The sequence below is a fragment of the Notamacropus eugenii genome, chromosome 5, assembly GCF_028372415.1.
Source record: "Notamacropus eugenii isolate mMacEug1 chromosome 5, mMacEug1.pri_v2, whole genome shotgun sequence".
Classification (NCBI taxonomy): domain Eukaryota; kingdom Metazoa; phylum Chordata; class Mammalia; order Diprotodontia; family Macropodidae; genus Notamacropus; species Notamacropus eugenii.
Window position 1 is genome coordinate 267,148,110 of NC_092876.1, and position 14,055 is coordinate 267,162,164.

A 14,055-nucleotide genomic window follows, 5' to 3' on the forward strand; every position below is an offset into this window, starting at 1 on the left:
TACACTGTTGCAGTGACTGCCGCTGCCCTGGGGCCAGGGCTTGGGCCAGACCCATGCCCCCCTCTCATCCAGGTGAAAGAACTTTCTTACTGACTTTGAAGTTGTCTTTGGTGTTTGTGGGTTGAGAAATCTGGGAATCACAGCTGCTACCCGTGATTCCACACCCTGAAGTCTGCTTTAGTCCTGTGTAGCAGCTACGACTGAGCTGCTCTCTGCTCTGAGCCTGGTGCGATAGACCTTTCCTGTCAACCTTCCAGGCTGTCTTGGGCTGGAAATCTGTTTCACTCTGTTGTTTTGTGACTTATGCTGCTTTAGAATTTGTTCAGTTATTTTTTACAGGTATTTTATGGGCTATGGGGGGAGAGGGAGCTAGAGTAGTTCCATCTCTTGGCTCCACCAAGAGAAGTAAGTTAAAATGGAACAAAGTATAGAATATTGAAGTGTCCTGATCAACTTGAGGCTACACGGTGGAAGATTTGGGGGAGAGGGACCTTTGGGACTTTGATTTTATCTATCTATAGAGAGCTAAGGGAGTTTTTTGACAGCTTCCAGAGGAGAAAAAGATCACACATATGATCCCCAGTGTTGGAACAACAGCAAGGGACTGATGCACAGTATAGAGAAGCAAAAACCCTAGACTTTGCCTCTGATACAGGTCTGATGGAAAAGGAGTTTGCCTCTCCAACAACTTCAAGTGCATTTACTTCCAAGACCTTTAAGGTGGTAAGTACCATGTAAGGAGGCATATAAGTAGATCCCTCAAGTGAAGAAAAGACTGCCTGTTCCTCTAGCAACCTTTATTAGCTTACTTTCCAAAGATGGGGGGAGGAAGTGAGGAAAATAGGGAGGGGAGAGGCAGTCCACAACACAAGAAGACATTGCTATTAATAGGGAGTAATGCGTAGATCCCTAGGGGAAGGGTGACTTCCTCAGTGAAGAGGGAAGCAGGAACACTTAAATATGTTTATGGGCTACTGGGTGTCCTCAGTGTTAATTCCATTGTGTATGTGGGTGAAATAAAGGCTGTCCTGCATCCAGTATTCATTGTTACTTTGTCTGCTTAGATAGGATCTGGAACCCTTTCATCCACCTTTATTCCAATTCCTAGAGAAAACTCCAGGTGGGAGCAAACAAATGAAGGAAATTTTTTCCAGGGGCCTACAAGATTGGACCCAGGCCACGTGAGGTCAGAGTTTAGGGAATTCTAGGCCATCGGCTACAAACACCTCTGACCTCCTTACTAAAGATGCTTGGTCTCCCAACTCCATTTTCATTGGCTGCCTACCATGTCTGCAGTCTTCTTCTTCCTCAGCTAGGCCTCCTGGCTTCTTTGGCTTTTTTTTTTTTTACAAGTTTCAGCTAAAATTCTGAAAAAAGCCTTTACTGGCCTTCTTAATGCTAGTACCATCCTACTGAGATCACCTCCAAATTTATCCTGCCTGTATGTTTTTTGTACATAGTTGTTAGCATGTTGTTTCCCCCATGGTGGGTGAGCTGCTCTATTATGGGGATAATAGAGTTGCATCAAATGAGTTAAGCGCTTAGCACTGGTGTGTGGCACTTAGTAGGTGCTTAATAAATGTTTATTTGCTTCCCCTTCCCAGGAGATTGTGAGCTTCCTGAGGGCAGGACTTCTTTTGGCTTTTCTCTGTCTCCCTGTTTAGCACAGTGCTAGGGTACAAAGTAGGCACTTAAAGAATGCTTCTTGGCTTGACTTTACATACATACTTAAAGCTATATTGGAAGGATGCCTCTGCCACAATTTGGATGCACTCAGAGTGTACATTTAAAGCTTATCATTAGCAAGTAAATCTTTATAAGCTATTTTATTTTAGCAAATAAAATTATAAAGATCTAGAGCAGGGGTTTTTAACCTAGAGTCCGTGAACTTTAAAAAATATATATTTTGAGAACTGGATTTCAAAATATTTGCTTTTTTTTTTATTCCTACTTGATTGTGTGGACTTAAAACATTATTGTGAGAAGAGTTCAGTAGGCTTTACCCACCTGCCAAAGGGGTCTCAGATATAAAACAGATGAACCCTTGATCTAAAGAAAGGCTTCCAGCACATTGAGTGGATCTGCTTCAGAGGATTTTTGAGAAAATGTGGGCAATAGTGAGGCACTATGGCATACGGGATAGGGAGCTGGCCTTCGAGCCCACAAGATCTGAGTTCCAATTACACTCCTACATGTACTAGCTGTGAGACCCTGAATAAGTCACTTAACTTCTCAGTGCTCCAGGGCCTCTCTAAGATTATAACTTTCAGAGAATATGCCAACCAGCACCTTCAAAGTGAATTTCTTAATTTGATAGTTCCCCAAAACAATGAAATCCCAGGTCTAGTCCCTAGCCCTACATGCACAGGGATCTCATGGATTGAGAAGGCATGGTTAGGTAGCAATTTGCACTGGAGGGAATGCCCATATTGATGTGATTGTGGATTTATTAGGGTATTAAAGATGTATTTGTTTTAGCTGTCAATAAGACAGTTGAACAACTCTACTGCAGGCTTCCTACTCAGCTATTCAAAGGTGCCTTGAGTTCTTGACCTGAGTTTGTGAACTTTTCAAAAAAAATTTTGATAACTGTATTTCAATTGCCTTCATTCATAATCCTACGTGTTTTCTTCTACACATTTAAAAACATTATTCTGAGAGGGGTCTATACATCTCATCAGACTGCCAAAGGGGATTCATGACACAAAAACAGGTTAAGAATCCCTGATTTAAGAATTTAAGTGCTGGTTCCAGAGAGATCTGGTTTGGGACAGGATTATACTAGCAAACTCAGTATCATATACTTTGAGGTGAGCCCTGATTTGAAAGAATCTTGGCAGACCATGTTTTGGGGCCTCCCTGAGGACTGGGATCCCCTCAGATGGAAGGATTTGGGAATAGTCTGGGACCTTAGAATAGAATTATAGAATCTTAAAATGTTAGTACTAGAAATGCTTGGAGATCATCTGGTTCAACCCCCTCATTTTACTGGAGGATTCCACAATATCAGACTACCCACTGCAGAGGAGGAACAACCAGCTGTCTATTCTCCCACTGATCCCAGCACATTGCAGACCAAGACCCTGGTGCCAGATGCCACATTCTTTTTTTGGTAAGGCTGAGTTTTGTTTCTAGTCAAAATCTACCTGCTGAACCCTTCTTGCTTGTCTACATCCTCTGAAGTCTCTTTCACTTCTCACATTCTACGATTCTGCCACTGTTCAAATACAAGTAAGCATTAGATAACCAGGTTTTAATACTGTTATGCCTTAAAAGGCCTTTGTTGTAGAAAGGGGCAAGGAAATGACAAAATTCCATGCCATACTTCATGTAACCCATGAATCATATCACTACATCACTGACTATATTCTCTAACCATTACAAAAGTTGTTAAAGTTCCTGGAAAAAGGAACCAAACACGATTTGTAAAATATTAGCTAAGCTCGCATGTATGTATTGTTCTGTGACAAAGCAGGGTAGTTTCACCATAGAGGAAAACCAATAACAATAGAGGGATATTTCTTTGGATTCTTTTGGCTTTGACACATAATTGAGCAAATGATTCCCTTTCTCAGTTTTGTCAGCTCTGAAATGGAACCAAATAGCTTTTTAAAAAAATCCTTTGTTACTCATTTCTGATTTTTCCTGGAGCCCATTAGCAGTGTCCTGAGAGTCTAGACTCTGTTGGTACCAATTACTTTTAGACAAAATGGAAAAATGAGCAATCCTTCTTATCCTGCCCCAAATATGAACTCTTCAAACCACACCTCTGTCCTACCATTCAGAACTTGCCGAACTCTCAATTTTATAGTAGCTAAGTTGATTTCGTCTTCCACCAATTATCAGCCAAATGAGGTAATAAGTCAAATGAGGCTTTGGACGGAAATGATAACTACTTTTAAAAGTCTACTCCTATTTCAAATTAAATGAACAACTAAATTACATAGATGTAGGTAATGATAGGGGTCTAATGCTTGTATCACAGACTCCTATGGCACAAAGGGGACCCTCAGAACACTTTGAGGAATTATCTCACTTCTCTTGGCTCATGGCCCTGTGCACATGCTCCTTCCTTACCACTACCACTGTCAGTGTACCAACACTGATCAAATTTGCAATACAGTGATGTCATTTTGGTTTTTAAAAATGAAGGTCAACAACCAACCAATTGATCAAATTTACATATGACATAAAGCTAGCAGGAATGTCTAATGTGGGTTGACAACATAAATATCACAACAAGCTAAAATAATGGGCTAAATTTAATCAGAAAATGTCTAAGAAAAATAAATGGTAAGTCTTACATTTGGACTTTTAAAAATCAACCATAGAAGTAAAAAATGAAGTATGACTAGATAATAGTTTGTGTGAAAGCAATCTGATCAAATCAGTGCTGATGTCTCTGGGGATGTAATCACCTTGCTCTCTGTCACATTCTGCTGAATACCTATGGGCTCCAAGCAAGGGATCTCCACTGGCCTTGTGGTCAATGTTGATCAGGCATGTGGTCTCCATTCAGTGCCGCTCTGCTGAGTGCTGCTGAGTTTCTCCTCTGGGTTCGCCGTCATCAAGCTTCTGTCTGTTACAGGTCCCTGGCCTTCATGGTCATCAAACTTCTGTATGTTACAGGTCCCTGGTAGTTCGTTGGAACTACCTCCTGAAGTGCAGTGGTGATTAGAAAAACGTCTCCTTGATAAGGGTAAAGCCCAGTAGTCATAACTAAGGTTAGAAATGGCCATATTTTGTTAAAGGACTGGGGTACAGAGCCCGGCAGAGTGTTTCCAAGTTTAAAATGTTATCTTTTCTTTATAGAGTCCCTTAGAATCCAAACATGAGAGTTCCCCTCCTGGTGTAGATCCTAGCAGATGGCTTAGGGGGCTGCTTTCAGCTGTCCTCCCACTGCTCCTTTTGTGGTTCCTGCTCCTGACTAGTGTTGCCAAGACACTGTTGTGTCTACTTTTGGAGCACCCTCCCTCACCCTTGTTCCCAGCAGGGGCCCTAAGTGTAGTTTCCCATCATTTGTCTTCATAGTTTTCTTTTGACCAGACAATACCAAAAGCCCTCTCTGCCAAGGCAGAACTTTCTCTTCCTTTCTTTGAAAAGGGCAAGGGGGAGCCTCAAGAGTTCTCCTTCTCTGGCAGGAGGTACAGGTGTTTCTGTAGGAGCCCAATCAAGTCTATATGCAATATACCAAGCCTTGTATTAAACACTAGGCATACAAAGAAAGGAAACATACACAATTCCTGACTTCAAGGAGCTAACATTCTAAAGGGGGAGACAACATGCAAACAACCATGTACAAACTATCTATCTGTCTGTTTGCCTATCTATGTGTCTATCTATCTATCTATCTATCTCTCTATCTGTCTGTCTATATTCAGGATAAACTGGAGTTATCTAAGAGAGATGTAATGTTGGAATATATTATCTAACTTTATGTTTTAAATATTTTATTGGTCACAATGTAGACTGCCTTCTTAACATGAGTTGTCTTGGAAAGGAAAAAAGTATATAAATATCATCAAATATACTGAAAATAATTAAACAAAAATGTCCATATAAAATGGTGGGAATTTTTGTTGGCCACTAATTGCTTTCTTTCTGTGTCCCCTACACTCCCTGTCACTTCTCTCCTAGAAGAATTCCATTCAGATTAAATATAAAAACTTAATTACTTCTAGAGCTAGGGAATCTTTTTTTATATTTTATTTTTTCCCCAATTACATGTAACAACATTTTTAACATTCATTTTTTAAAATTTTGAGTTCCAAATTCTCTCTTTCTCTCTCTTCCTCCCTTCTCCCCTCATTGACAAGGCAAGTAATTTGATACAGGTTATACATGTGCAGTCATGCAAAACATATTTCCATATTAGTCAGTATGAAAGAAAACACAAACCAAAAAAGAAAAATAAAATGGTAAAAAAAGCATGTTTCGATTTGTATTCAGACTCCTTCAGTTCTTTCTCTGGAAATTAGAGCTGGAGAATGTTAGGAGATACAGTTTGGGAAAGCAGTGTCTTGCCAGGTCTCCCCTCCTTCTCAATGCCTCATTTCCATGTGACAGTGTCAAAACAGATGGTAATTCCCAACCATTTTCTTTCCCCCCACTCCCCACCTCATCGCTTCTGCAGTACCATATCATACTCCCACTTTCACCCTGCATCCATCAGGGGTTTAGTAGAAACTCCACCGCTGGGAACAATGACAAATTTCTTTCCTCCCATCTTATCCCCCTTCACCTTTTCTCTTTCTCTAATAGCTCATGTTAGGATTCAGACTGACTCTAAGCTAAGGTTACCAATTTGTTCTCCATTTGGAAGACAGAGAATTCTCAGATCCCAGAACTTCAGCAGGTTTCTCCCACTGGAGGAGGAGGCTGACACAGGTGGGTCACTTTTACATGACTATTTCAGCAGTGGGACAAAATGCAAACTCATTGAGAAAGAACTCCCAGGGACCCTGCTCATAGGGCCTCTAGAGCCTGAGGGAAGTGAGGGACCTAGAGCCTCACTCGAAGGAGGGACATTTGGCCCAGGTTACTCTAGCTAGTATGGTCATAGGCAGTAAAGAGAGTGGCAGACAAGCTAGTTTGGAGAATGATGATGAAGGCCTGAACCAGGATAGAAACTGTGGTAGCGGAGTGAACAAAACAGTTGCAAAAGATGGTGTGGTAGTAGAATCAATAACACTGGACACTTGATTAATCCTGGTAGGGATCAGGAAGAAGGACGGGCTGAGGATGCTCCAAGTTAATGAACCAGGTATTCTGGGTAAGGTGGATGGACACCCATGCCTTCAATTGTTGCCTCATGTGGAAGCTCTACCCACTCTGTCATGGGTCACAGCCCTCCAAGACTATCAAGCTCCCAGAACCTAGAAACTCACCTTAGACTAGGACCTTAGACACCACACCCAACCAAGGGTCTTCTGCACCAATTCATAAAAATTCTTCTTTCAGGCTCAAAGCACAGAGGTACCCTATTTAGGCCCTCTCTCTTTAGCCCATTTGGCAACTTCCATCAACTTCCTGATGCTATGCCTCTCATCACAACCTCCTTCCCTCTCAAAAAAAAAAAAAAAGCCAGTATTCATCTTATGGGGAGTTAAGTGGCACAATGGATACAGTGGGTATCCCAGTAGGCCTGGGGTCAGGAAGACTTGGGATTAAATCTGGCCTCAAATCTGGCCTCAGATACTTACTAGCTATGTGACCCTGGGTAAGTCACTTAATCCTGTTTGCTACAGTTTCCTCATTTGTCAAATGAGCTGGAGAAGAAAATGGCAAACCACTCCAATATCTTTGCCAAGAAAACCCCAAAAGGGGTTATAAAGAGTTGGACATAATTGAAACAACTGAACAACAACAGCATCTGTTTTGTCCTTAAATTAACCTCAAGGTCAATCTCTATCAAGGTGACAGTTAATCTTATTGTGCTAATGCATTAAAGGAAGAATGCTTGACAAGGTTCTCTTTCAAATTCCTAGGCCAGGGGTGGGTAACCTGCAGCCTCAAGGTCACATGTGGCCCTCTAGCTTCTCAAGTACAGCTCTTTGACTGAGTCCAAGTTTTACAGAACAAATACTTTTATTAAGAGGATTTTTTCGGTGAAGTTTGGATTCAGTCAATGGGTACACTTAAGGACCTAGAAGGCCACCTGTGGCCTTGAAACCTTAGGCTCTCCACCCCTGTTCTGGGCCATTGTTACATTAGAACGAGAGAAATTATTTTTCTGTTATATTAATAAACAATTGTTAAATTAGGATTAAGCCTTTTTCTTTCTATTTCCTCATGCAGAGACCAGTTCCTATAGGTCATTCATCCAGTCTCTGAGGGCTGATAGATGCTATTGGCCTAAGCATCGTAGTACAAGCTCTTCAATCTTGGGCAGGTCCCTACCTGTAACACCAATGCAATACCCACAGCAGTTGCTATGGATATGCATGTGTATTTCCGGGGCAAATTCACAAAATAGAAACTCTCTTCCTCAAAGAGGAAACCAAAATATTTATTCAGATACCAGAAAGCCAAATCCATCATAGTAATAAAGAAATCTATACACATCATCAATGCAGGGAGCATAGCCATCCCCAAGCCTTCCCTCTGTCAGGCCTCCCCACAAACAAGCTCCCTTAGGCAAAATCACTCCCTCTTTCACTCAAGCTAGCTACCCTGCTCTGCCTGCACTCTCTCAGCTCTGCCTCACTCTCTCCCAGATCTGTCCTTCCTACCCCACCTGTTTGGCAAGCTCCTCTCACCATAGACTCCATGTGACTCAAGCTATGGGCTGGGTTAGAGCTCAAAGCAGGTCACAGTGGCCTGGGAAGATCTTCAAAATCTCTTACCATTAAACCAACCAACCAAAAGACATTACTTCTGTTGAGAATGTAAATAGAATCTAATTTAGGTGAATTCCAGTCCTAAAGCATTAAATCTATGCCCTTGCACCCCACCCCACCCCCACTGGAATTTAAGGTAACCCAGCTCATGAAAGAGAAAAGCAACCAGAGAGGTCTGGGTAGAGATGAATTACTTTGTTCAAATTGCTAGAGGTAGTTGAGTCTCACAATCAAACCTTATTCTCAGCAAGAGGAGCTGAAGGCCTTTGACCTACCTTCTTATTTGAAAGTCAAACTGTTGAGGTTTCAACTCTGGGACACCAAAAACTGTTGGAGTTTCATGATATGTTGGGGTGGAACCATCTCAAAGAATTCAGTCAGACCACCTCTAATCCAGGTAAAGGCATTTATTGAGATTGATGCCTCTTATGAAGCAGGCTAAGTTCCAAGAGAAACCAGCAACTTCAGAGAAAGCAAGATGGATTTTATAGGATAAAGATGCAATTACATAACAGAAATTTACACAGAACATAGGGATATGATTAATATTTAAAAAGCAGGAGGAATTTGTTAAGTAATTAGATAATGGAGGAGGGGTACCATCTATGGTTTGGTGGTTAAACGTTCTGGCCGTGCTGCCCTCCAGTTGGCTAGCTCTTGTAGTCCTGTCTGGTCAAGATAGATAGTTAGGTATTGTGCTCCTGTTTTGGTCTAGATGGATGATGTGATTGTGATTGAATACAAGAACGCACTTGTTCAAATACAGGAATGGGTCTGGGGAGCAGTGTCTGGGGTACCATCATATAGACATGCCTGCTGTTTCTGTGGGAACTAAGAGTTCAGGGCCATATTTGTTGTTCCAGTGAGTATATATGAACAAATTAGGACATTGACAGGGGAGGGTTGGGGGTGGGGTTTGGTAGGTACAGTGGGCCTGTAATGAAATTAGAATATTGGGGCTGGGAGCAGCTCTGTTAGGATCTCATCATGCTCCCTCATTAATTGTTCAAGAATCGGGGTTGATTTTCACCTGTCAGTGGAATCCCCTTTTCTAAAAGCACATTAAAGCATTCAGTATCTCCATTAGTTATCTTTGGTTACTGGGAGAGACACTAACCATCAATTTATTATTTGCTAACCTAATTAATACATTGATTATTAATTACACAGAAACTCAATAAGGCTTTTCATTTCATTGCAAGAAAAAAGCTTTCTATTTCAATGGCTCTGTGGAGTATTCTCTATAACGTTGCTGACTCTAAGTCCATCTGTGCCTATTCCATTGTACTATTTTTGTCCATGGTGTCTCATAGATCCTCCACAGAAGATCTCCTGATCATACTAGAGGCCTTCTTCTTCGTCTTTTTACATTTCATAGGTATCAGTGCAATATTTGGGTTGTTGATGTAATCCCTTTCTCCTACACCTAAAAGATCCACCTATTTTTCTGATATTACTAACTGCTCCATGGCATTTATTAAGTCATTTAGGAAATAATGGTGCAGTGTGTCTGTGCACTATGTGAACCTTTGGATCATTCCCTTTGCCCTTTGGATTATTCAGTTTTGAGTGCTGAGGACTGTCTTAACCTTTTTTTGTATTATGGAACCCTTTGGCAGTCCGGAGAAGCCTATGAACAATCCTGCCCCACCCCCCCAGCCCAAAACAATGATTTCTAAATCATAAATAAAATATTTTTATAAATTATCATAATAAATTTTTATAAATTTTCATAAATTATCAAGGAAACCAAATATATTGAAATGCAGCTATCAAAATATTTTTTAAAAGTTCACAGACCTTAAGTTAAGAATTCATATTCTAGAGGCAGTAAATAATATAGTCTTTCTATTATAGTTCCTGGAGGTTAATCAAGGGATTTTCTTGATCAGTTGTTTAAATTTAAGCCTTTGTGTCAGAGGGAGGGTGTGGATATAGTCACCGAAATCCTCTAGAGGATAGAGGGACTTCTTGCATACCTAGGAAAGGGAGTCATGTAGCTTACCTTCTAGGGAGAGGTGGACAGTTGTGGACAAGTGTGAGGAAATCAAAGGAATCTGGAAAGATCTTTATGAAGTAATACAAAGTTTAAAAAGCACCAGCACAAGGGAACGTATATTAACTATGAACATGTGAGGAAAATAGGATGAGAATATAATGAAAAATAACCTTGCTACAGACTTAAGAGGAAGGTGTGAAATGTGGTTTGGTTTTTTTTGCAGTGAAATGAATTAATTTACATATAAGTTGTTAGTGTATATTTATATCCATATTTAATGTTAAGTTTCTAACAAAACATTTACTTTTTAAAAAATGATAAACCAGCAACATTTTTCGTAACTAGAAATGCTTACCACTATCAAACATGTATCAATAGTGGTACTGATGGTAATGCCTGGAGACTTATTTGTGCATTACCTTTGGTTAAGAGTGCTTTTTCTATTTCATCACCATTGAGTCGTGTTAGTGTAAGATTATACTCCAAAGAAATTCCCCCTGCTGGGGAAAAAAAATCTACTTATGTAAGAATTCTTGTGTTGGCTCTGCTTCTGTTCTAATTTTGAGGGAAGTCTCACTACTTTTTTTCTCCGTTAAACTAGACTGACCCAAAATATAGGAGACATGAACCTATTAGTTTCTTCTGCCTAAAGGTATGTGATTAATAAATGTTTATTGATTCATCTTACCGGGAATTTTCAAAAGGCTAACAGATTCTTTGTGAAGTATGCTAATAAATTCTGGCATACTAAACTCTGGAGGATTTTAATTGGAAAATATTTGTATTGGTAGTATATGTAACACATTTTAATACATATCTATAAATTTATATTTTGCTTCTATAAAATACCCTTATAGTCTTATTTAGTTTTTGTTTTGTGTGTGTGTTTTCTGGATGCCTTCAATTCCTAAAAACTGAGGAGGTCCTTCTGGCTTGCCAAACATTGGTTACGGGTTTATATACTGGACCGTCATGTAGAGGAACCCTTCTGCTTCCTCAGGCCAATGGGCTAATAAGAATGTCTCTTCAAAAAACCAAGGCCCAAGCTCAATGAAATCAAGATCTTATCATTAAGCTAAAATTAAGCCTGGCCTCTGACCTGAAAAAAACATGAGGCAAATCTAAACCAAGCACAGCTACCAACAAAAAATGGACAATTACCCAGAAATTATGAGCCCTGTATAAAGGAAGGCTCTGGGAATTAAATGTTCTCTCTTCCAGTCAGAAGGAAGAGGCAGCAGAAGAACTGAGAAGGAGCTGAGTATCAAAAACTGAGCCAATCTGCAAGAGATTTCAGGTGATCATCTTATCTTTGGGGTGGCATGGTATATCATGGAATTGAAACCAAGCAGAGGTATTGATGGAAAATGGAGAATATGGCCTCTATTGGAAATATCTGGAGGCCATGAGACTGAAAGCTAGCTGACCGTACCTCAAAAATATCTTCCTAATAAATCTGGCTTTAGATATGTTAAGTTTTGTGCATTTTTCTGATGTATCTGCTGACTTACCATAAAATCATCCATTTAAAATACCCTGCTTGATGAATAGTGGGGACATTGGACCTGGAGAATCTGATCACCTCTAAGTCCCTTAACCTCCTAAAACTCTTGTATAAATCAAATAATAAAAATAGACTTAAACATACAAAAGTTAATGTTGACTCTCCCAGGTGAAAAAAAAAAGGTGTGTATAATGCGTCTCTTTAAAAATGAACATTCTAAGAATATTAAAATTCTCTTCTGTTTAAAAAAAATGCTAACAATTATGATAGGCAGTGACTAATTCAGCAGATCTATTTCCATTTTTAGGCTGTGTTCCTAGGACGGGGAATTCCTAGTCTTCTATCTTGATGTCATCCAGACCCCAAACAAGAGATCACACTATTTCTCACCCACAATCCCTGTCACCAGTGTATCACATTGTCTTGGTGCTGATAATGGAAATTTCATTCAAAGCCATTTCTTAATTATAAATAGTAATCATCAATTCAGAAATGGTGATAAAAATTTAATGATTATACCCAACTATTTCTAAAGGCCCTTCTACTCTAATGTTTGATGATTCATATGAAAATTTTCTCTAAGTCCAAGTGAACAGAGCTTGTGAGAACAATTTAATTCTCACCAACATGCTTGTATTGGAGATGGATTGGACCTCTCAATTCTTTTGTCTCTATTTCTACTTTCTTTTGCCCCAATGCTCACGAGTCTCCTTTCCTGCTGTCTTTTCCTCCCTCTGGTCTTCTATATTCCCTTTTTCCCCTCTGAACTTGTCATTGCTAGTATCTGTATTTTAGCATTTGTTCCCCATTCCTGATTCTTGGAGGTAATAAGTACTACACAGTGTTTAAAAAAGCAAACAAAAAACCCCAAACAAAAAACATTAAATTCTCAACTTGAAGGGCTGAATAACTGTTAAAACATATCCATGGTCACATATCCACAATGACTCTTCAATATTTTAGAAGGGTTCTATTTGGTTTTTTAGAGATGGAGGAGTCTTAGAGTATCCTCATAAGGTAAGGTTAAAGACAGTAACATTTATAGAGCACCTTCTATATTCCAGGCACATAACAAGGTGGGTGCTGTTATCAACCCATTTTGCAGTTGAGGAAATTGAGGCAAAAAAGAGATTAAGTAACTTGTCCAGGGTTACCCAGCTGGTAAGTATTTGAGGCTGGACTTGAACGCTGACCTTCCTGATTCTAGTCTAACAGCCTCGACATTATACCTGCCTTTCAATGGATGGCTCTGCTTGTCTTTCTTGAGTTACGATGATCAGAGGTGCACACAGGGACACCATCAATCATGGTTTTGAGACATTTTCAGTTGGACAGTACAACTGTTACAGAAACTTCTGGCACCACTTTAGGAATGAATAATTTTTGCAATGGATAGATTACTTAGCCTGGAGGCAAGAAGACCTGAGTTCAGATCCAATCTATCTAATCCAACTTACTCACTTAAGTAAGTCACTTAACCTTTGCATCAGTTTCTTCAACTGTAAAATGGGGATAATAATAGCACCTACCTCCCAGAGTTGTCATGAGATCAAATAAGATTATTGTGAAGCACTTAGCACAGTGCCTGACACACAGTAAGTGCTATAAAATGTTAGCTATTATTATTATCAATGAATTATAGTTCTTTTAGCATTGAAAGGGAGCTCAGAGAGCACCTATTACAACCTCTTATTTTACAGATGAGGAAACAGAAACAGACAAGATAAGGTACTTACTCAAGTTTACACAGCTAGTTAGTGGCCTGAATCCTAGTCAAGCGCTCCATTTTCTGTACCTAGCTAACTTTCGTGATCCCTTACAATTTTTAACATTTAGGTGAGACTAAATTCACCTAACTACTAACTAACTACCTAAAGCTTCTCTATCATAATTTAAAATTAAAAAGTTATCTCAGGAACTTTTGCCTCAAGCTATGATAGTGACAGAGTATATATACTACTGGCAATATACATATTATAATTAAATCATCTCTATTTTTAGAATGGAAGATTGTAACCTACTATGCGTTTGAAGTTCAAGGCAAAAATACAGAGATTCAGATGCATGTTTTGTTTCAGTAAAAGGCAGTTGTTAGTCTTGTTGCTAGAAGAAACATGGCGTGCTCATCAGACAAGGTAGCTCAGACGTTTCTAGCCCAAGGGTGGGGAACCTGTCGCCTTGGGGTCATATGCAGTCCTCTATGTCCTTAAGTA